Source organism: Procambarus clarkii, chromosome 18 (assembly GCF_040958095.1).
Source record: "Procambarus clarkii isolate CNS0578487 chromosome 18, FALCON_Pclarkii_2.0, whole genome shotgun sequence".
NCBI classification, from domain to species: Eukaryota; Metazoa; Arthropoda; class Malacostraca; order Decapoda; family Cambaridae; genus Procambarus; species Procambarus clarkii.
The window spans coordinates 22,459,615-22,482,698 of NC_091167.1; the positions used below are offsets into that span (position 1 = coordinate 22,459,615).

Sequence of the window (23,084 nt, forward strand, 5' to 3'; positions counted from 1 at the left end):
CTCCCTTTAGGGTTGTCCTTCAAAATGCTTTTTTTTCCAAATCATTTGCAGAAACCGTTTTAAAAATAATACATCCTAAAAGGAATTAGACGGGTGGTGTTACGAGACGGGAGTGGCCAGAGCAAGTGTCGTGTTCTTATAGAATACATTACCGTCTACACATGACCGTCTCTGGTGTTGCAGTGTTCCTCTAATGTGTCTCTCTTTTTATTTCAGATACCGTGCTTCACTGCTACGTCCGGTTAAGGTAGGCCCGAGGCCATATTTCTTGGTTTGTATCTGTGTGGTGTTGAGCTCTGGCTCTTTGGTCCCGCCTCTCGACCATCAATCAACAAGTGTACAGGTTCCTGAACCAACAGGTGTACAGGTTCCTGATCAACGCAGGTTCCTTACACAAATGTGTGTGTGTGTGTGTGAGTGTGTTGTGAGCCTCCGGAGTGCTAATCTGTTGCCAGAACATATCTGGCAGGTTTTCCTCCCTCGCCGATGTCGTCAGATCCATGAAGGAGGGGGGAGATGGGGAGGGGGGTGCTGACCCTGATCGCCCCTGTGACCATCCCCCAACACCCACCAGTAATCCTGCAAAGTTTGGTAAAGATATCCCCCAGCCCCTCAATCACTCCCCCAGCCCCCCATCGCTCCCCCCAGCCCCTCCATCACCCCCCCTTCCAGCCCCTCCATCACCCCCCCCCCCTTCCAGCCCCTCCATCACTCCTCTAAGAGAGTGGGGAAGGGGGAAGCGACGGGGGGAGGGGGGGGGGACGAAACCCACCATCATGGGCAACTACTGAGCGAGCGTTTGTGACCCTGGACCTGGTATTGCGTCACACTACGTTACCTAGCCATGCTTGCAACGCTTGCCAGCTTGCCATACTTGCAACGCTCTCAACGCTTGCCATGGTTGGAAGGCGCCCTACACTTGATGCATGTGCCATACTTGCCATTCACATAACAATACAGGAAAGTGTAGAAGGCGTATTGGCCCATACGAGCAGCGGCCCGTCTATTATGCTACGGGGTAATGTGTTCCATGACCCCAGGAGCCACTCACCCACCAGTATTGACTGGTTGATGAGTGGCTTTCTTAAGTCTAGACTTGCGTCATATGTATCCATTGTCGCGTATTGTGTTGTACCAAACCACTAACATTGTTTTTTTTATTCCAAAGTAAACAGTATAAATTGGGTTAAGTCAGAATGGGGAAATGTTTTAAGTGGAGTGCCTCAAGGCTCTCTCCTGGGACCTCTCTTACTCATAATATATAAAAATTATTTAGATTCGGGGGTTGAGCAGCAATATCTGAAAATTTGTCGACGATACGAAAATCGGACTGGACTGGAGGTCAGGGGCCAGATTCACGAAGCACTTACGCAAGCACTTAAGAACGTGTACATCTTTCCTCTATCTTTGACGGCTTTGGTTACATTTATTAAACAGTTTACAAGCATGAAATCTTGCCAATCAACTGTTGTTATTGTTATAAACAGCCTCCTGGTGCTTCGGAGCTCATTAACTGTAATAATTGTAAACAAAGCCGTCAAAGATTTATAAATGATGTACAGGTTCGTAAGTGCTTGCGTAACTTCTTTGTGAATCTGGGCCCCAGAGGTGGTGATGGAGGAGAAAACCGCTCGTGATGAACAAATGTTACACATTTTAAGTGGTGTTCTTTTTTGGGCTTAACATTCGACTGGTGCCTAATATTTCCACGCGGCCATTGGCTCCCTCGCGCGACGAAGGTGGTTAATGCACGTGGTCCTTGCTGCCTCCTCCCTCAGGCGAAGGCGCTCAGATCTTAAACCGCTCTTGATATTTATCATTTCCATAATTTATTCTCTTCTTTCTATCATCTCCCAACTATGTATATTGTCTTTGTTTTGATTGTGGCGTGTCTTACCTTCCTGTTTTTCTCCTTCCTGACTATGTCAACTGTAAACAGCTTCCCCCCCCCCCTGAGAGCATTGCTTTTGTGAGGGTGTGGAGGGCAGGCATGGTCTCGTGACTCGGACGGGCGGTTGCGTGAGCCTTTCTTCTAAAGAAGGGATAGCAGACAGACTAAGAGTACCACGCAAGTCCTGACGTGGTCCTCCTGCCTGGTCACGGCCTTGCGTGCACGTGTGAACCTAACTTTCAAAGGTTAGACGTTGATCTGGCGCCAGTGACCGTTAGTACGGCCACATTTGACGCTAATATTAGATATTATTTCCGGTCGCTTTAGACAGAAATGGAGTTGAAGGAAAAGGGGAAGTCAGAATAGGTAGAAACAAATAAGAAGAAGAGTGTAGACCCGGAATGAAGTAGGGGATAGTCGAGGTCGGAGGGAGAAAATAAATAAAGAGGTGAGAGAGAAGGTAGAGATAGAGAGTTTTGAGTGAGGAGATGGAGATGGGGGAAAGAAAAGGGGTGGTATAGAGGGATAGGGAAGAGGGGGGGGAGGGTGAGGAGGGGGGGTGTAGTGGACGTGGGGTGTGAAGGAGTGTGGTGTAGCCAGACGGCGGGGGGGGGGGATGGTGTGCTTGCGGCGATGACGGCGTCAAGGTCAGATGAGGTCCTTAATAAGTTGACCTTTTAGGGGACAACAGAGTCAAGCGCCTCATCTTGTGCAGGGAGGAGGTGCATGGCCCTCACACACGACCCTCATAACTGACCTGGTGTCAGGCTCCTCATGACACCTTGACCTCTCATTGCCTGCGTATTATAGTCATTACCGTCAATTGTGAAGAAATTGTAATTTTGACCGTCATGAAGACGGTGAGTTACCGAGTATTTGATGACCAAATCCGCACAGCTGATTATAACACAAGTGACGACGTTTCGGGCCATCCCGGACCATAATCATGTGGTTTACACAGTTTACAATGATCTCTGACTTGGCATTGACCTGGGAGGTCAAAGACCTCCCGGGAGTTAGTGAAATAGAATTGTAGATAGGTATAAGTGTATCCCATTTCTTGGACCACTATAGCGTGGGAGCGGGTGTGCTCTAACGACACGGAGGGCAATTGAAGATGTGGCTTCTGAACCCCTTCCCCCTTTTAGCCAATGGATAAAGGACAGACTAACTGTTCCATCCTCTTAGGCTACGATATGAACAAGTGTCCTCTTGGGCTCTGACGAGGCTGATGGCTTGTAAGGGCCCGGAGGGGCGGTGAGGGCCCGGAGGGGTCGAGGCCGCAGCTTGCAAGCACAGACACATGGCTGGTGTGGGTGCACCACTACAAACCTGTATTTTGCCCGCCTCTCCACATCTCCAACCCTGCAGTCAGCAGCAGGCTGACGAGCCTCTACCTACCCTCACCACAACAATACGTGATACCATTCTCGTAGCAATGGTCTCTCTTAATTGTTACCCCACAACCTCTACCCCCCCCCCCCTTACTACAACCACTACTCCACCACAACCCCATCACAACCACTACCCCACACGTTCCAGCAGTCACACAGTCTAGAGGGAGCTTGTAGACTGTAGAGAGGCTGCTGACGCAGATCTGTGAGTGCGTGATGTTATGTGGGGCTGTCCTGCCCAGCCTCCGGGCTCATGACGCTCCCTGCCTCGCCTGCCTGCCTCCCTCCTTCCCTACCTGCCTGCCTGCCTGCCTGCCTGCCTGCCTGCCTGCCTGGCAGGGACCATCCAAGCAGGAGGACGGACCGGCACGCTGTACGACACGTACTCAGTCAACGTAAACAAGAATAGGTTGTTTATAACGGGTCCCGCGGGTGGAAGAGGCTCATATAAGTAGTCATAAAGGAAATGTATTTTGGCCCTACTGGTAGCTAGTAAGTAGAGCGGTCAAGGTGACAGTACAGCGAAACCTTACCTCATTCATAGCTTTAAATACCGGCATATAATGTAGTATGTGAAGGTAGGAAGTCGGTGTATCAGATGACCGAAAGGTTTTTTTCTCCCCAAGGAAAAAAAACCAAGATGCCAAGAAGACTTTTTTCCTTTTTTCCTTTATTGTGCCTTTTTTCCCCCAAGGTGCCCAGAAGACAGTGCACACCCTCCTTCTCCTTACTCAAATTCAATAAACTCGGAACCAGACCATTTTTTTTTTAAGTTACAGCCCCGTTCCTGTGCCAGGTAAGTCCTCTTCGGGCTCGCCATAGCCCGTGCTACTTGGGACTTTTTGTTCCTAATAGCTGAATCTAAAACAACAACAACAGGTCTTTATTGAACCTTGGTCGCCTTAGGTTCCGTTTATGGGTGAGAGCGCCCTTGGGCACGCCCCTCTCACAGGAGAGAGCACCCTTGGGCACGCCCCTCTCACAAGAGAGAGCACCCTTGGGCACGCCCCTCTCACAAGAGAGAGCGCCCTTGGGCACGCCCCTCTCACAAGAGAGAGCGCCCTTGGGCACGCCCCCCTCACAAGAGAGAGCGCCCTTGGGCACGCCCCTCTCACAGGAGAGAGCACCCTTGGGCACGCCCCTCTCACAAGAGAGAGCACCCTTGGGCACGCCCCTCTCACAAGAGAGAGCGCCCTTGGGCACGCCCCTCTCACAGGAGAGAGCGCCCTTGGGCACGCCCCTCTCACAGGAGAGAGCACCCTTGGGCACGCCCCTCTCACAGGAGAGAGCACCCTTGGGCACGCCCCTCTCACAAGAGAGAGCACCCTTGGGCACGCCCCTCTCACAAGAGAGAGCACCCTTGGGCACGCCCCTCTCACAAGAGAGAGCGCCCTTGGGCACGCCCCTCTCACAGGAGAGAGCACCCTTGGGCACGCCCCTCTCACAGGAGAGAGCACCCTTGGGCACGCCCCTCTCACAGGAGAGAGCACCCTTGGGCACGCCCCTCTCACAGGAGAGAGCACCCTTGGGCACGCCCCCCTCACAGGAGAGAGCACCCTTGGGCACGCCCCCCTCACAGGAGAGAGCACCCTTGGGCACGCCCCCCTCACAGGAGAGAGCACCCTTGGGCACGCCCCCCTCACAGGAGAGAGCGCCCTTGGGCACGCCCCTCTCACAGGAGAGAGCGCCCTTGGGCACCCCCCCCCCTCTCACAGGAGAGAGCACCCTTGGGCACGCCCCTCTCACAGGAGAGAGCACCCTTGGGCACGCCCCTCTCACAAGAGAGAGCACCCTTGGGCACGCCCCTCTCACAAGAGAGAGCACCCTTGGGCACGCCCCTCTCACAAGAGAGAGCGCCCTTGGGCACGCCCCTCTCATAGGAGAGAGCACCCTTGGGCACGCCCCTCTCACAGGAGAGAGCACCCTTGGGCACGCCCCTCTCACAGGAGAGAGCACCCTTGGGCACGCCCCTCTCACAGGAGAGAGCACCCTTGGGCACGCCCCCCTCACAGGAGAGAGCACCCTTGGGCACGCCCCTCTCACAGGAGAGAGCACCCTTGGGCACGCCCCCCTCACAGGAGAGAGCACCCTTGGGCACGCCCCCCTCACAGGAGAGAGCACCCTTGGGCACGCCCCTCTCACAGGAGAGAGCGCCCTTGGGCACCCCCCCCCCCCCCTCTCACAGGAGAGAGCACCCTTGGGCACGTCCCCCCTCACAGGAGAGAGCGCCCTTGGGCACGCCACTCTCACAGGAGAGTGTCTCCTGAAGCACCGCTCACAGGATGGCCCTAAAGCCCCCCCCCCCCCCCCCCACCTCACAGGAGACGCTCCAGAACAACAGAGGGCGACACAGCAACGCCAACCACAGCTCGGGCACGACTAAAATGTTCAGTAATGGAGGTACAACACCGCGCAGGACCCCAGAGAGTCGGATAATCCAGGATACACCGGCGGCTTAGTGGGTGTTGGGTGGGCGGGTGAGGGACGCCTCATACGCCAGGTGGGAGAGAGCGGAGTGAACCAGGTAGTGAGGCTGGAGCATGTTAGGGTGGGAGATGTGGGGTCACGGTGGGAGATGACATGAACTAGTAGTGTGTTGAAGGACATGAGGGAGAAGACTACACCTCCCCCTGTGGCAGTGGTACAGGTGGAGTGGAACCTCCTGAAACCCTCTCTAGGCGTATGCTCCAGGTATGTATACATACGTATTTACGTGCGTGCGTGCGTGCGTGCTGTATACATGCGTAATGTGTACACAGTCAGATACACTAGAGGAGTGTTGCCCTACAGCAGTAGATGGTCACCTTGACCCATATTGAGGGTGTGACTGGTGTTGGGTCAGCTTGGCGGTCATCCCACCTTCCTCTCGTCTACTGGATGGCTGCCCCGCTCACCACATTTGTCTTTAGCAGCAGTCTTATTAAACTCAATTTGTTGTAACACATTAAGCAGCGCAGCCGGAGCCCAGAGCAGTAGCTCAAAGAGGGCATGTAGCAGCGCAGGCATACCTGGATCATACCTGGAGAGGGTTTCGAGAGTTCTACTACTCCCCGAGCCCGGCCTGAGGCCAGGCTTGACTTGTGGTAACTTGGTCCAACAGGCTGTTGCTTGGAGCGGCCCGCAGTCCCACATATCCACTAAAGCCTGGTTGGTCCGGCACTTCTTGCAAGAACTTATCTAAGTGCCTCTTGAATACATCCACCTTTGTTCCAGCAATATTTCTAATGCTTGCTGGGAGGGTGTTGAACAGCTGTGGATCTCTGATGTTCAGACAGTGTTCTCTGATTATGCCTATGGCACCTCTACTCCTCACTGGTTCTATTCGCCATTTCCTTCCAGTATGTTACTCTACTGTACATATTTGGGACCTGACCTTCCAGTGTCTTCCATGCATACATTATTTGATACCTCTCTCGTCTCCTTTCCAAAGAGTACATTTTGAGAGTTTTGAGACAGTCCCAATAATTTACATGTTTCATCGTTTCTATGCGTGCTGCACATGTTTTCTGTATTCCCTCTAATTCAGAGATCTCTCCTGCTCTGAAAGGAGACGTGAGTACCGAGCAATACTCAAGACGAAACAGCACAAGTGATTTAAATAGTATTAGCACTGCTGTGGGGGGGGGGGTCAAGACAGAGCCTGTGGGGGGTCAGGCAGAGCCCTGAGCACCGTACGTTGAGCCCAAAGCCCCGGCTCTATTCCCCGGGAACCGTTCAGCATATAAACTAACACAGATATTGTGATGTTGACCCGTTAATTAATTTGGCTCCGCCTCTATTTGTTTCTCGCTCCTCCCGGTATTGTTGATCACTTGTGGTCACTACTTCCCCGGTATTGTTGATCACTTGTAGTCACTACTTCCCCGGTATTGTTGATCACTTGTAGTCACTACTTCCCCGGTATTGTTGATCACTTGTAGTCACTACTTCCTCGGTATTGTTGATCACTTGTAGTCACTACTTCCCCGGTATTGTTGATCACTTGTGGTCACTACTTCCCCGGTATTGTTGATCACTTGTGGTCACTACTTCCCCGGTATTGTTGATCACTTGTAATCACTACTTCCCCGGTATTGTTGATCACTTGTAGTCACTACTTCCCCGGTATTGTTGATCACTTGTAGTCACTACTTCCCCGGTATTGTTGATCACTTGTGGTCACTACTTCCCCGGTATTGTTGATCACTTGTAGTCACTACTTCCCCGGTATTGTTGATCACTTGTGGTCACTACTTCCCCGGTATTGTTGATCACTTGTAGTCACTACTTCCCCGGTATTGTTGATCACTTGTGGTCACTACTTCCCCGGTATTGTTGATCACTTGTAGTCACTACTTCCCCGGTATTGTTGATCACTTGTAGTCACTACTTCCCCGGTATTGTTGATCACTTGTAATCACTACTTCCCCGGTATTGTTGATCACTTGTAGTCACTACTTCCCCGGTATTGTTGATCACTGTGTATCCAGTCTTAATAGTCCAGTATTTTCGACGTCTGGTGACCACTTCTACCATTTATTTACATTCTTCCCCCTCAATCTTTCCCTTCTAAGATTACTCCTCTTACCCCCATCTCTTCCTCCTCTTCCCTATCTCCCCCCTTCTGTTGCCCATCACTCCTTTCATCCTCCTTCCTTGCCCCCCCTGCCCCTTGCCCCTGCCCCTGACCTGGCCCGCTGGTGTCTGGCTGGCCCTCGACCGTGACAGCATCTTTACGAGCATCTGCCCTACAGATGTATGGGTGGCACATGATCTGATGGTTACAGCTGATCTCCAGTGTTGATAGTGACGCTGGTGATGGTGATGGGAGGTGCTGCTGGCCATGGGTGATGGGGAATGGGGCTGGTGCTCCAATGATGGGAGATGACGATGTTTTGTTTGATCATGAGAGGGGGGAGGGAGGGGCGGTGATGGGAACGGGTGATAGTGACAGTGGGCGCGGTGATGGGCCTAATTGTGTGCACATAAGGCATCATTGCCCATCGGAGCGCAACAGTCATGATGGGGGCAGAGTGCCAGTGATGGGGTCAGGTATAGTGCCACTGTTGATGAACATTTCACACACGTGATGAGCGCCGCAGGAGCCTTTATGAGACGCTGTTGTCTATACCCGGTCACAGGTGGTGCCCCTTCGCCTCGTGCCGGACGAGCAATGGGTATCATTCTAGCGCTGCATATTACGGAACTTGTCTAACGTACGTAGTATACAGTCACCACTTCCAGGCGTCTTTGACTATTCACATTTGAAGCAGTGTGTGTGTAAGGAGTGTGTGCGTGCGTGCGTGCGCCGGCAGTGGTCGTCATTATACCATTAGGTGGTAGGTTGAGCCTGGTGCCATGTGTTACCCTCCTCTGCCAGGCTCCGGCTATTACCTCGTCTCCGGGGCTCCGCCTCGCGTCCTCACCCACAATTAATCCCTTTGTTTTTACCACTGGCAACAAGGGGGAGATGACAGGGTAGGTTTCTGGTGGGAGTTGTGTGGCAGGGTGCGTTGTTGGAGGGCTTAGCTGGGTGGGTGTGCTGCCTTCTTAATTTGTCTCTCTCTCTCTCTCTGTGGATAGTGTGGATAGGGGCAGCAAGGCGGAGAGCGACTGCAATACGGAGCTTCTGTGGATATAATAAAATATATATATATATATATATATATATATATATATATATATATATATATTATATATATATATATATATATATATATAATATGAAATCAGTATCCTTAGTTGGTGTTGTGGCGGGTGTCTGCCTGTATGTTGGAGTGTTGCGTGAGTCAGTGTTGCGTGCTCACCAAATGAAGGCAAAACACAATAGCCTCTGCGATAGATCTCCGCCACAAATCCACCATAAACAATTAGCTATCTATCGTAGGAATGGGGTGGAGGGGGAGGAGATAGCGACGAGTGATGGCGACCATACACTATGTGGCAATACACAGCTGCAACCCCCGACCCATTTGTCTATGCCACGCCCCTGTGTGCACCGCCCCTACGTCGACCCACGTCCCTGCCCCGACACCCACACCACCACGACGTGGTCGCCGCTACGACGGCCTCTTTTGCCTGACAATCTCCCCCCGACTTTGTTCATCCTGACTGCCAGTTATGGTTTGTTATGAATCTATTTCGTGATTCGGCTGCCAGGGAGAACACGCGGTGGTCGGTCAAGGGGGCCACCACGTCCGTAGGCCACCCAGGTTATTGGTAGTTTGGTGGCGTGAGTGAGTGAGCGGCTTTGATGGGGGCGGGGCGGGTAGCAGGGCACGGGGCGGGTAGCAGGGCACGGGGCGGGAGGATGGAGATCGTAAGGCGCGTTACCCCTTGTGGTAATGACCGCAGGTGTCGGGTGACGCCAGAACACCACAACCCGCTCCTTTGACCGCACGCACGCACGCGCGCGTACACACACACACACACTTACACACAGTGTGTGTGTGTACTCGCCTATTTGTGCTTGCGGGGGTTGAGCTCTGGCTCTTTGGTCCCGCCTCTCAACCGTCAATCAACTAATGTACAGGTTCCTGAGCCTACTGGGCTCTATCATATTTACATTTGAACCTGTGTATGGAGTCAGCCTCCACCAGTCAGTGTGTGTGTGTGTGTGTGTGTGTGTGTGTGTTCGTGCGCGTGCATGCGAACCCCCTGGAGTATGGTTCCCCAGCATGGAGCCCGTACCTTGTCAAGCACAAGACAAAGCTGGAAAACGTTCAGAGGTATGCCACTAGGCTAGTCCCAGAACTAAGAGGCATGAGTTACGAGGAAAGGCTGCGTGAACTGCACCTCACGTTGCTGGAAGACAGAAGAGCTCGGGGAGATATGATCACCACATACAAAATTCTCAGGGGAATTGATAGGGTAGACAATGAGAGACTATTTAACACGGGTGGTACACGCACAAGGAGACACAAGTGGAAGCTGAGTACCCAAATGAGCCACAGACATTAGAAAGAACTTTTTAATTTGTCATAGTAAATGGAATGCACTAGGAAGTGATGTTGTGGAGGCTGACTCCATGCACAGTTTCAAGTATTGATATGATGGAGCTCGAGAAACTCGGGAACCTGTACACCAGTAGATTGACGGTTGAGAGACAAGAGCAAAGAGCCAAAACTCAACCCCTGCAAGCACAACTAGGCGAGTAAAATGTGACGGGAAAGTGTTGATGTTCGGCAGTCCTCCAATGGCAGGTGTCAAAGCCTGGTCGCACTTAAAACAAAAAATATAGACTGCTTGCCTGCCGTCTGTGGTAAGTTAGAGGGAGGAACACGTAAAACACAAAGTATGAACAATGAAACTTTTAATATAATTTACTTTAAACATAAATGAAAATAAAGGCAAAACTCGGGCAAGTGACTAATGAAATAAAATGACAAAGATAAATACAAAAAACACAATAGATTAAATAATGTTGAAATGGTGCTGGCATACTAGCTAATGAGCTAGTATGCCAGAGAGAGATGTCAACGCTAAGAGCACAAGGAATATTCTGAAGTTGATAGCTGGTCAGGCTCAGACGTCGACTCGGGTAGAGGGCGGTGAGGTGCGGTGTGCAGGTGCGCGGCTGGCGAGTCACCAATCAGGGGCAGGCAAGCTGGTGAAGGGTAGTTAGCTGGTTTGATGACGAGCCGGCGTGTGGAGGGTGTGTGGAGTGGGGGGAATTGGGTACGTTTTGCCTCCTGGTCAAAACGTTTTGTGCTACCGGTGACGTATCTTGAATGTAGCATCTTATACTTGTATTTTGGACGTAACTTGAAGTAGGGAAGAGCAGGCTCAATCTCTCTTGAAAGAGATTATCGTCACAACATGTTTCTCACTTTGTCCTCAGAAAATACTATTTGTCAAAAGTAGATACTGTTCATAAAAGATTCCCCCATTTTTGCACCTGCAAGATAACGTAAATTTCAGGAGTTGACAAATGTTAATCATCTGGTTTGATAAGCTGTTCACTTGAGACAGTTAAGCAAGTTCCAGCTGTGTCTGGGTACAAGTGACAGGATGAACAACCCAGCGGGTTTTCTTCCTATTGGGGAATGTTGCACACGCTGCTATGGCGGTGTGTCCACTCACAGGATGAGTGGCGCTGCCCAATACTGTCACTATGGCGGTGTGTCCACTCACAGGATGAGTGGCGCTGCCCAATACTGTCACTATGGCTGTGTGTCCACTCACAGGATGAGTGGCGCTGCCCAATACTGTCACTATGGCTGTGTGTCCACTCACAGGATGAGTGGCGCTGCCCAATAAACTCCCCCGTTGTTGTTGTTTTGGATTCAGCCACTCAGAACAAAAATGTGCAAGTAGCACGGGCTATGGTGAGCCCGTAGTTAACTTACCTGGTACAGGAGCGGGGCTGTATGCTGTAAACTCACCCCTCGAGGCAAAATTCAATTCAATCTGTCTTCGCCTCACACAGCCTAATGTGTGCTGACATATTGCTTGGTACATGGACCGGTTACGTCTGGCGCAGTTTGTCATCTGCCCAACCGGACCCTGAAGCAACCGGTCACAGAGCCGGACAGAAGACAACCGGCCACATTATTATTATTATTATTAACATCTTTACTGACAACATTTATTTACAATTTTGCTTAATCTGAGGAATTAGATAAAATTTTGCCTAAGCTGAGGTCAATTCAATTTACAATTGTATTGACCTAATTACATTATGTCTTATTAGTGATGATAATGCTGGTATTCGCTGTCACACAGGACAGACCAACAGAGTGGGGATCAGACCCGTCTGACCACAGAGTCGGACCCTCCCCCCTCCCTCCCCGGTACCGACATTCCTTAGAGGACACGTTTAGAAAAACTCCCTGCGAGACAGAAGTGCTCTTTAATGTCGGAGGGAAAGTTACTTGGAGGCCTGTCTGCCGCCCTGCCCCACCAGCCGTAACCAACACCTAGACAGTTCTGGGAGAGTTTAATGCCAGCCACATTCATCAGTCCTCCGGAGCGGGCCCTACGGCTCCTGACCCACCTGTTGCTGAGAGTTATAATATTAACTGTTCATTTCGGAAGATAAACATTGTCCTGTGTGGTGTTCAATGATTCCTTGTCCTCTGGTAGCAACCTGTCCCTGTGCTTGGCTCGTTCAAGCGGCGGCTGACCCCCCAAAGACATGTTCATGAATGTTTACGTACTGTGTATTCGAAATGTTTTTTTCTGAAATATACATTAATTTTGTTATATATTATAATGCTATGTATACTTAGGCGTAAGTTAGATTAGGTATTAAGTCTCGGTTGTCAATTATTTGTATTTGCAGTACATGAGGTGAAGCATTTAAAGATGCTATTCGAAGATGCTGTCGGAGAAACACTTCTTGACTAAGATTCGGAAGTATTCTGTCGAGTCGTGTGTAAATTATTTGTTTATTCATAAATGGAGTTGGGCAGCTGTGTGTTAACGATCATTTAGGCAGTGTTTATGAGGGCGGGCTGGTGGTTAGGGCCTCAGGAAGCTGAACCTTGCTGTGTGTGGGTACGAACCCGGCTCTGTGCTCCGGCTGGCCCGTCCTCACCAGCATTGCCGCCCGTCCTCACCAACATTACAGCCCGTCCTCACCAACAACGGTCAAAGGCTCGTTAATCCAGCCACCAAACCCTCTGTGTATGAATGGAAAAGCGGTTTACACACGACTCAAAACTAACGAAGTTTAAACATTTGTCAAACTGCGCTTCGCTGACGCCCCTTGTTTGAATCGCAACATTTATATTCTTCACCCAAACAAATTATTATTTTGAATGGAGAGCATGTAAATATTGATGACTGCATCTCTCTGGGTCGGCCACTGCATGGAATGAATATATCAACATGTCCTCAGACCAGGCTCGTTAAAGCGGCGGCAGTCCCCAAGACGCAGTCGTCAGTTATTTCGTATTGTACATTAAAATAGTTTTTTCTCGTATATATCAATAAATATTATGTAATAAATTTCTATTTCTATTTAAGTGTAGGCTGGTTAGGTATTTAGGTTCTGTTGGCGATTATTTGTAGTACTTTGGTGCAGCATTTTCAGTTGCGATTCGAGCACACGGCGTTAGTGAAGCACAGCTGGAGAAATGTTCGAACTTCATTTGTTGTGAGTCGTGAGTAAACGGGTTTTCCATTCATAAACAAGGGGGTTACGGGGGCCGGATTAGCAAGTATTTGGCCTGTGTTGATGAGGACTGGTTGAAATATTGGCAAAATATTTCTACCGTCCAGCCCAACCACTTGGGCTGGACGGTAGAGAGACGGTCTCGCTTCATGCAGGTCGGTGCTCAATCCCCGACCGTCCAAGTGGTTGGGCACCATTCCTTTTCCCCGTGCCATCCCAAATCCTTATCCTGAGTCCTTCCAAGTGCGATATAGTCGTAATGGCTTGGCGTTCTTACCTGATAGTTCCCTCCCTCCCTCGGTCACCAAATCCCGAAAAAATCTGGATGAAAAACGGTTCGAACACGACTGAATTGATGGCATTCGAACATTTCTCGAACAGTGTTTCGCTGGCAACCTCTGTTCGAATTGCAACTCTGTAAACGCTTCACCCACGTGCTTCAGATCAAAATAATCCCCAACAGAACATAACACCAAACCTAACTACACAAAGCAATCTAATAAAAATAGATCAATTTTATTTGAGAACATTATTTTGAACACAGAACGTTAATTAACATCGCTGACTGCATCTTTGGGATCAGCAGCCGTTTGGACGAGCCATGTCTGAGGACAGGTTGAGATGGATGTAAGTTTTTACGCAGGTGGGTATAGGAACAGTCAACTGTTGACGCCTGTTAAACAGACTGAGAGCTTTCCCGTCCCATAGCTCATGGCAAGCCTCGTCTGACCGTATCATTGACAGTCTTACAGTTCCAACTAAATAATTTATCACTCAGCCGCTCAGTCTCACTCTTCTTATTTCCTTAAGGCAAGAGAACTTGGGAGGGCGAAGCAGGAGTGTGCAGCCAGCTTGGGGCAGCTGCCCGGGTCACTGGCCAGCTTGGGGCAGCTGCCCGGGGCACTGGCCACCTTGGGGCAGCTGCCCGGGGCACTGGGCAGCTTGGGGCAGCTGCCCGGGGCACTCCGCCAGCCCGGAGCAGCTGCCCGGGGCACTCCGCCAGCCCGGGGCAGCTGCCCGGGTCACTGGCCAGCTTGGGGCAGCTGCCCGGGGCACTGGCCAGCTTGGGGCAGCTGCCCGGGGCAGGTACTCGCCAGCACATTCCTACACATCTGTTTCACACGCATCCTCCCGCCATTTGCTGAGATTTAATCCAACTGCACAACTTTTGTTTCCTCTTGCGTAATATTCTGGAGGTGTTTGGTGAAGCGTCTTGAGACAACGAGGTGTGTGCCGGAGCCGTGTGAGTCCTCGCGTCGCGGGACGTGGACTCGGGCTTCTGGTCCTCCAGGCGTCTGACTGAAGAAAAAAAATACATGGCATGTTTTGCCGAGTGACGGGTGTGCGGTCAAGGCTCAATCTGAGTGTTTCTCGCTCCATTCTGTTGGAACTTTCACCACCACCACTACCACCATCATCACCACCACCATCACTGCCACCACCACCACCACTGCCACCACCACCACTGCCACCACCACTATCACTACCACCATCATCACCACCACCACCATCACTGCCACCACCACCACCACCACTGCCACCACCACCATCACCACCACCATCACTACCACCATCATCACCACCACCATCACTGCCACCACCACCACCACTGCCACCACCACCATCACTACCACCATCACTACCACCATCATCACCACCACCATCACTGCCACCACCACCACCACCACCACTGCCACCACCACCATCACTACCACCATCACTACCACCATCATCACCACCACCATCACTGCCACCACCACCACCACCACTGCCACCACCACCATCACTACCACCATCACTACCACCATCATCACCACCACCATCACTGCCACCACCACCACCACCACTGCCACCACCACCATCACTACCACCATCATCACCCAATTTGCTGGTCTGTCCCCTGAGTCTGTCCCGGGTGTCTTCAAGGTGGAATTGATAGTAGTCCCAGTATTAAAAGTTATGACAAGTTTTGTAATAATAGGTATTTGTATGGTGAGCACAGTAACCGGACCAGTCAATGTGATGTAGTCATTGCGGTAATTCGCCTTGGCTATAGTCACATCTGGCAGGTTAGTGAGGCTGAGCCACTACCAGAATACTCAGATTGTAAACTCTGTGATAAACCTTTAATGCATTCACTAGAACACTATATTGATGAATGTGAAACCGTAAAGGACTTTAGACCTCCTGGCCTCTTGTACCACCAACTGTGTAACTATTTTATTGACTCAGGTGTTCTGGACGACATCCTAACAATTTACCCAAAATTTGCTTGTCCATTTTAAAGAATGAAGAACAATTTTTATTTATATTACTTCTAAGCTGCATCACTTATGAACCCATCCCTGCCCTTGTGTGGCAGAGCACAATAGAAAGTTGTTTTTACATATCCATACATTAAAACATTGATTGTAACCATGATATATATGTGCTTCAGCCTACAGTTTAGACCTATTGTCTTGTGTATGACCCTCTGTCCTGCGTGACAGTGAATACCAGCATTATCCTCACTTTAATAAGACTTAATCGAAATCCTCAGATTAGGCAAAATTGTAATTCATTTTGTCAATAAAGATGTTAATAATAATAAAGTCCCTTGTGGAGCTATACCTGCTAAGGTCCCCAAGACGTCTTCCGTGTACTCAGAGCGAGGAAGGCGTTTTGGAAACTATCGTTTCTTCAGACTCGCTGCCTGGCTATCCCATTCACCTTTCTTAAATAAGCAAATAAATGAATTAAGTAAATAGTGTTTGCACCACGCGAGAAAATCTTGCGGCCAAAAAGAGACGAGAGGTAAAAATAAGCCCATGTTATTCCTGCCACATCACTCCACCTTATTCCTTGACCACAGTACCGTCACCTCACTCTCAGCTCCACGCTCACTCTCAGCTCCACGCTCACTCTCAGCGCCACGCTCACTCTCAGCTCCACGCTCACTCTCAGCGCCACGCTCACTCTCAGCTCCACGCTCACTCTCAGCTCCACGCTCACTCTCAGCGCCACGCTCACTCTCAGCGCCGCGCTCACTCTCAGCTCCACGCTCACTCTCAGCTCCACGCTCACTCTCAGCGCCACGCTCACTCTCAGCGCCACGCTCACTCTCAGCTCCACGCTCACTCTCAGCTCCACGCTCACTCTCAATACTCTCTCTCTTTTTTTAGAAGTGTTGAGAGTGGCGTGAAGCAGGGTACTCCCATGAGTGACGCTGCTGACTCGGGGTCGTAGTGAAGACTCACAAAGTACCCGCGGAATTTTAAGACGTAAATGGTAAGCCCCCAGAAGCTCTTATAGAAGCTGCCGGGTTAAAAAGATTTTCTAATTACGCAAGAGCTTTTTATCTGCGGGTGGAGGCAGGAGTGACCCCCCCCCCCCTCCCACCTGCGGGTGTACACCGGGTGGAGGCGGGAGTGACCCCCCCCCCCCTCCCACCTGCGGGTGTACACCGGGTGGAGGCAGGAGTGACCTGCCTCCAAATACGTATAACTCTTTCAGGGTTATACGTATTTAGAGTCAGTTCTCCAGGTACAGCACCTGCGGATGTACACAGAGTCGTGATGGACGTAATGGAGTCACAGTGGGACGTACTTTATTGGGCTGTGTAGTGCGTAACTTATTCGTTATGTGGTGGATTGTACGCAGTTACCACAGTCTATACCGTACGGACTGACTGTGGCCACCACGCTCGGTGTGTGTGTCCTGTGAACTGTGGACCTATTGTGGTCACCTATGACGGTAACTGGAATAGGTCTCGTCCCGATATTCGACCAATAGTCGTTCAGAAACTCTCAGTTGCTTGAGCTTGGGATTATTGAGGGGGTGAATTAGAGACATCTCCCTAGCATTGGGTCGGTCCACCCCTCCCTCCTCCTTCCTTCTCCCCCTGTGTACCTATTCACTCAGCATACGACTCTCGTACGATTGGAAGATCCGTCGTCACAAGAACCGCCCACTTCCCCGCCTCATCCAATCAGAAAGTAGCAAGCCAAGCAAAATAAACAGAATATTAACGTGTTGAGTCCTCCCCTGAACAGTATGTATAGAAGCCTCGCGCTCATGCGACGGGGGCTTCAAAAATATATATTGACTCTCTTTCAGGGCATATTATACCTAATGACATATAATTTCCAACATTATAAAGGCGCTTGAGAATACTTCAAGACGTCATCCGTCCCCTGGAGATTATGGGCCTGGGTCCTCATTACTCCAGCACCAACTAATAATTACAATATTGCGGGAAAGGTTTTATATCATTTAATTGGCTGATAATTATGGTCATGAAGCCATAGATTACGTTTGAAGACGACGAAGGTGGGGGGGGGGGGAAGGGTGGATATTATAGAGCAATAGGCAGAGGCGACCTTAGGGAGACTTTACTGTGTGTTACAAGACCTATAGTGAGATGTGGCACAGCACTTTCTTGGTCCCTGAGGTCCAGGACGACCCTGGGAGAAATGTGGTGGGGTTGGGGGGGAGGAGAGCTAGAGATTTCAGGGAAAGGGAAAGTGAATCTATTACCCATTTCCCTGGCGGCATAGCCACAAAAGTCGCTCCACTGTATATACACACAACCTTCATCTGACCTTTGGGTTATACGTATTTAAATTTCGATTCAATTTTCCAACATGAATGATTCAAATCGGAGGTGATAAGGCCCTGTGTCTTAACCTAACGCCACCTCTAGAGTATGGAACACAGTCTGTCTTAAACCACTGGCCGGATGATGGGCTTCGCAAGCAACCGCCGGGTCGTGGAGTTAACACAGTCCCCCGTCGCCCCAGTAGGAAAGTATTCCATTGAGCCTCGGGAGTGCCGCCATGACTTCCAGGAATCTCTTTTGGCGTCTTAAAATGGGCTTAAGATATGAATTTAAATCCGGAGGTCCCGTACCTCCCTCGTACTGTGAGACACAGTGGGCGGGGAAGGAGGGCTGATGTACCCGATACAGGAAACATGGGAGGCGTTCGAGGCGCTGCAGAATGGCTGGACGGTAGAGCGACGGTCTCGTTTCATGCTGGTCGGCGTTCAATCCCCGACCGTCCAAGTGGTTGGGCATCATTCCTTTCCCCCCGTCCCACCCCAAATCCTTATCCTGTGACCTCCTTATATATATATATATATATATATATATATATATATATATATATATATATATATATATATATATATATATAATATAATAATATAATATAATATAATATAATATGGTGCCCCAGGGTGACACCAAGGGTGCCCCTGGACGTGTACACCTGCAGCAGCAGCAGGAGCAGGAGGGCGTGGGTGTAGCGCCCCGCAGTGCCCACTACCCCCCAGGTACTACACCCCACCACCATATACGGCACTACACTCCACACACCGCCACCACACAATTATGTACGCTGCTCTCGTGCCTCGCTCCCGCACCAGTAATAATAATAATAATACAAATATTTGTTTAAATAAAAATAAAATAATAATTATTTGGTTTAAATAAAAATAATACAAATAATTGTTTAAATAAAATTTGGGACAATTTTATTTTTCATTTTATTATTGGGATTTGTCTTTTGTGGGGTTATTATTAATACTTTGTTAATAATGATAAGTTTTATTATAAATTTAGTCATTATTAACTTTTTCATTGATATTAAGAGATCCTCAGGGTGGAGAAGCAGCGTCTTACGGGATTAATTACTTAATTAATTAATTACTGGTAAGTAATTAATGTGGTTTAATACTATCTTTCATGCATCTTGTGAGACGTGATGACTATTTACTGCGAAACCTTTACATCTTCTCAGTTATTATTATTAACATCTTTATAGACAAAAATAAATTACAATTTTGCCTAATCAGAGGAATTCAATTAGGTCTTATTAGAGTGAGGATAATGCTGGTATTCTGTCACGCAGGACAGAGGGTCATACACAAGACAATAGGTCTAAACTGTAGGCTGAAGCACATATATATCATGGTTACAATCAACTACATTAGACTGTATACACGTTTCAATGTACTAATATGTAAATACAACTTTCTATTGTGCACTGCCACACAAGGGCAGGGATGGGTTCATAAGAGATGCAGCTTAAAAATAATAGAAATAAAATTGTTCTTCATTCTTTAAAATGGACAAGCAAATTTAGGATAAATTGTTAGGATGTCGTCCAGAACACCTGAGTCAATGAAATAGTTACACAGTTGGTGGTACAAGAGGCCAGGAAGTCTAAAATCTTTTACGGTTTCACATTCAACAATACAGTGTTCAAGTGAATGCATAAAGGTTTGTCACAGAGCTTACAATCTGAGTATTCTGGTAGTGGCTCAGCCTCACTAACCTGCCAGATGTGCCTATAGCCAAGGCGAATTACCGCAATGACTACATCACATTGCCTGGTCCGGTTACTGTGCTGACCATACAAATACCTATTATTACAAAACTTGTCATAACTTTTAATACTGCAGCTTTCAGGTCTCTGGGCATTTCTTAGTTCTTCTAAATCTGAATTAATGTCTTTAATTTGTACGTTTCCAATAATTGCATTAGATAGTCCAAAGTCATCATCAGTGTTTTCTTTCCTGCAAACCTCATTGGCCAATCAATCTACAAAGTGATGTTTTCCAACTCCAACATGGGATGGGATCCACGCAAATGTTATACAATAGTTATTATCATTGGCAAACATTACATTCCATTTAATATTACAAGCTACTTCAGACATAAATTGTGACAGGTTATTTAAGGACTGCAGAACACTTTTAGTCACAAAATGTCACTCCTCCCCAATTGAGCTTAAGGTACTCAGTGGTTAAATACCCAATAGCTCAGTCTGTGTCGTGCTTGCCCAGTCGTTCAGTCTCTGTGTACTAGACATGATCATTCCATTCCCTTTATATACTACACATGGACAACCTGTTCTACCAGTGCCTAATTGCACAGAGCAATCAGTAATGGCATAGAATTCAGTTGGTTTGAGATTTTGATGATAATGACTGTTAATAACTTCTAGTGTTGTGCATCTCATAGTTTCAGTGTTAGACGAAGAAATCCACAAGGGCCGTGACGAGGATTCGAACCTGCGTCCGGGAGCATCCCAGACACTGCCTTAATCGACTGAGCTACGACAGGGTAAAATCTCTGTGTTCAGTGTTATACATTTGTTTTACACCGTCACAACCTTCTGACATCAGTCACACTACACAGTGTTCTCAGTCATCGTGACTAGACTGCTCCAGGACCTACGCTCCAAGTCTCGAGGAACACTGAACAATATCAACTTAGCCATTGTCTGCTCGTTTACAAAAAAAAAAAAAACATGGTTGTTGAGGGTCATTTGCTGTTGTGCACTAATCATGTCTTTTTGTGTATTATATACTTGTTATTGTTGGTCAGGCGGTGTAGGTGGTGAGGGAGATGTTCACCCACACACCTGGGTCACGGGGTCAGCACCTTGGGGGGGGGGGGCGAGGGTCAGTTCCTCGCGAGATATGGCTCAACACGGGTACTAACTTCATTGTTTTATGGGATTAAACCAAATAAAATATGGTTTATAACACTGGTTTATTGCTGCCGGAAGAAGGTTATCGCGTTGGGATCCTTGGTTGTTGATCGTAAAACCCACGTGGGGGGCGGGGGTGAGGCTCCCTATTGGTTGTATGAGGAAGCTATACACTGGACCTAAGGTTATACAAGCAAGTCATACACTGAAGCTTCAGACTACAGGTCACATGTCATGAGAGGTGTATGATGAATCATTGCAACAAATGAAAGTGCTCAACTAAAATCTCCAATTTGCCTACTTAACAACACCGCGAAACAGAAACTGGAGGATTTCATTCCTTGTTTGTTGAGAGTACCAGAGACAATTGCTGATTAGCCGAACTTGCTCACGTGTTGTCTTGCTAGACCGGACCTGAGGCTCCACCACCACACCCACCACTACTACCACCCCCCACCACCAAGACAACCACCACCACCACCCCCCCCACCAAGACAACCACCACCCCCCCCCCCCCCACCACAACCACCCCCACCCCCCCTCCACCCCCAAACTGGAAATAGAGACGGTAGAGTTAGTAAAGTTGGGATGCCCATAAATGGCGGCTAAGTCAGTACTTGCGAACCTTAAAGAAACTCGAGTGGTGTATCCTTAAAATAAACATGGTAGTGATAGTGAAAGACCAGGCTTTAGCTCCTGGGCCCTCGTGCTTGTAGAGTATAAACAGTTATGCTCCTGCTCCCGGGTGATTATAGACCCAACTACTCTGACAAACGCGAAACTGATTGGGATGAACAATTTACATCTTTGTTTTAAGATGCTAGACTCTTAACTGATTTGAAAGTCGCAACTCGCCAGGTTACGCTGAGGGCAGCTTAACCCTTTCCCAGTAATAGATGCAGGTCTTAAGTCTTAAGTCATGGTGGTAGGATCTCGTATGGTTGATCAGCAGCGGGACTCATCGTAAACACGAGCGGTAGATGTCTTATCTCACTCGGTATAATATCTACTTTTGATGCATCTACCCACTATATTGTGGCGGTTACCGGCAGGGTGTGTTCACCAGGCCATAAAACAAGAGGAGCCGGATATCTTAGGTTTTCATCTTGTGGTTTTAGAAGATGTTAACCCGACTGTCAGTTGTGATGTAATGTGTGTTGAGGGAAGGTGTACGCCTACCTGCGCCGACGGCGGAGTGAGGTCTAGCTCCTGGGGCCCCGCCTCTCTTCTGTATGTAACTGGTGCTTTCCACACCTCAACATTTTAATGCTCTTTTTTATCTTGCTCTTGAAAATTTATGGATTGAGGTGGCTTCTACGGATATTGCCTCAGGCGTATTGCATTTGTCTTCCTCTAACATCATTGGGTACATCCATTCCCTTACGTTCCTCCAACTCGTTTATTTCCAATTTCCAGTTTTCAGTGTCTGTGTTCCATTCGTTCTCTAATGTAAGTTTTTGTTAATTGTTCTCATGATGTTGAATGCAAGTCGTTCTCTCAGAACTAGATGAAGTCTCGTGTTAATTTCTATGCGGACCTCACAGTAGCTAAAGAATTCCTGGCCAAGAATATGGTCAGTGTACTGTTGGGCTTCGTCAGTGCTCGAGCCGGTCTCACGTACGTCAGACGCCAGCCATCGCTAGAATATTAAATGTGGCCACTTTCTATATTTCGAGTCGACCCATCACCCGAAGCTGCTGCTCGTGCTGAATACAAGTATTGTTTACCGAGAGTCGAAGATGTGGTCAGCTCTAGCTAGAGTTGACGCGACTCCTGGGTATTCCCGGTGAAAATGTGGCAGAAAGGTCAGTAAACGGGTCTTTTTTTAATGATTTTATTTTATTTTTCCTTTCATTTCTTAACTAGATTATCTTTTTCTGACAGCGGTGAGACTGTAGTTGATTGGTTTACAATTAGAACATCCCGTGGACTCTGTTTTATGTGACGGAGAGTGGCGACTACCTTCACAGGGCCCAAGCAGGACCTCGTGCTCCTAGAATTCCCACTCTCTCTCTCTCTCTCTCTCTCTCTCTCTCTCTCTCTCTCTCTCTCTCTCTCTCTCTCTCTCTCTCTCTCTCTCTCTCTCTCTCTCTCTCTCTCTATCTCTCTCTCTCTCTCTCTCTCTCTCTCTCTCTCTCTCTCTCTCTCTCTCTCTCTCTCTCTCTCTCTCTCTCTCTCTCTCTCTCTCTCTCTCTCTCTCTCTCTCTCTCTCTCTCTCTCTTTGATTT

At 48.8% G+C, this 23,084-nt stretch overlaps 1 protein-coding gene across 1 annotated transcript in view; it reads left to right on the forward strand.

Annotated features, from left to right (window-relative positions):
* Positions 1–211: 211 nt before the first annotated feature.
* LOC138365822 (arginine and glutamate-rich protein 1-like) overlaps positions 212–23,084 on the forward strand; it is a 259,325-nt gene continuing 236,452 nt past the window's right edge. The window contains exon 1 of the mRNA XM_069326329.1: positions 212–247. The gene's annotated coding sequence lies outside the window, so the exon portion shown is untranslated. The remainder of the gene's footprint in view (positions 248–23,084) is intronic.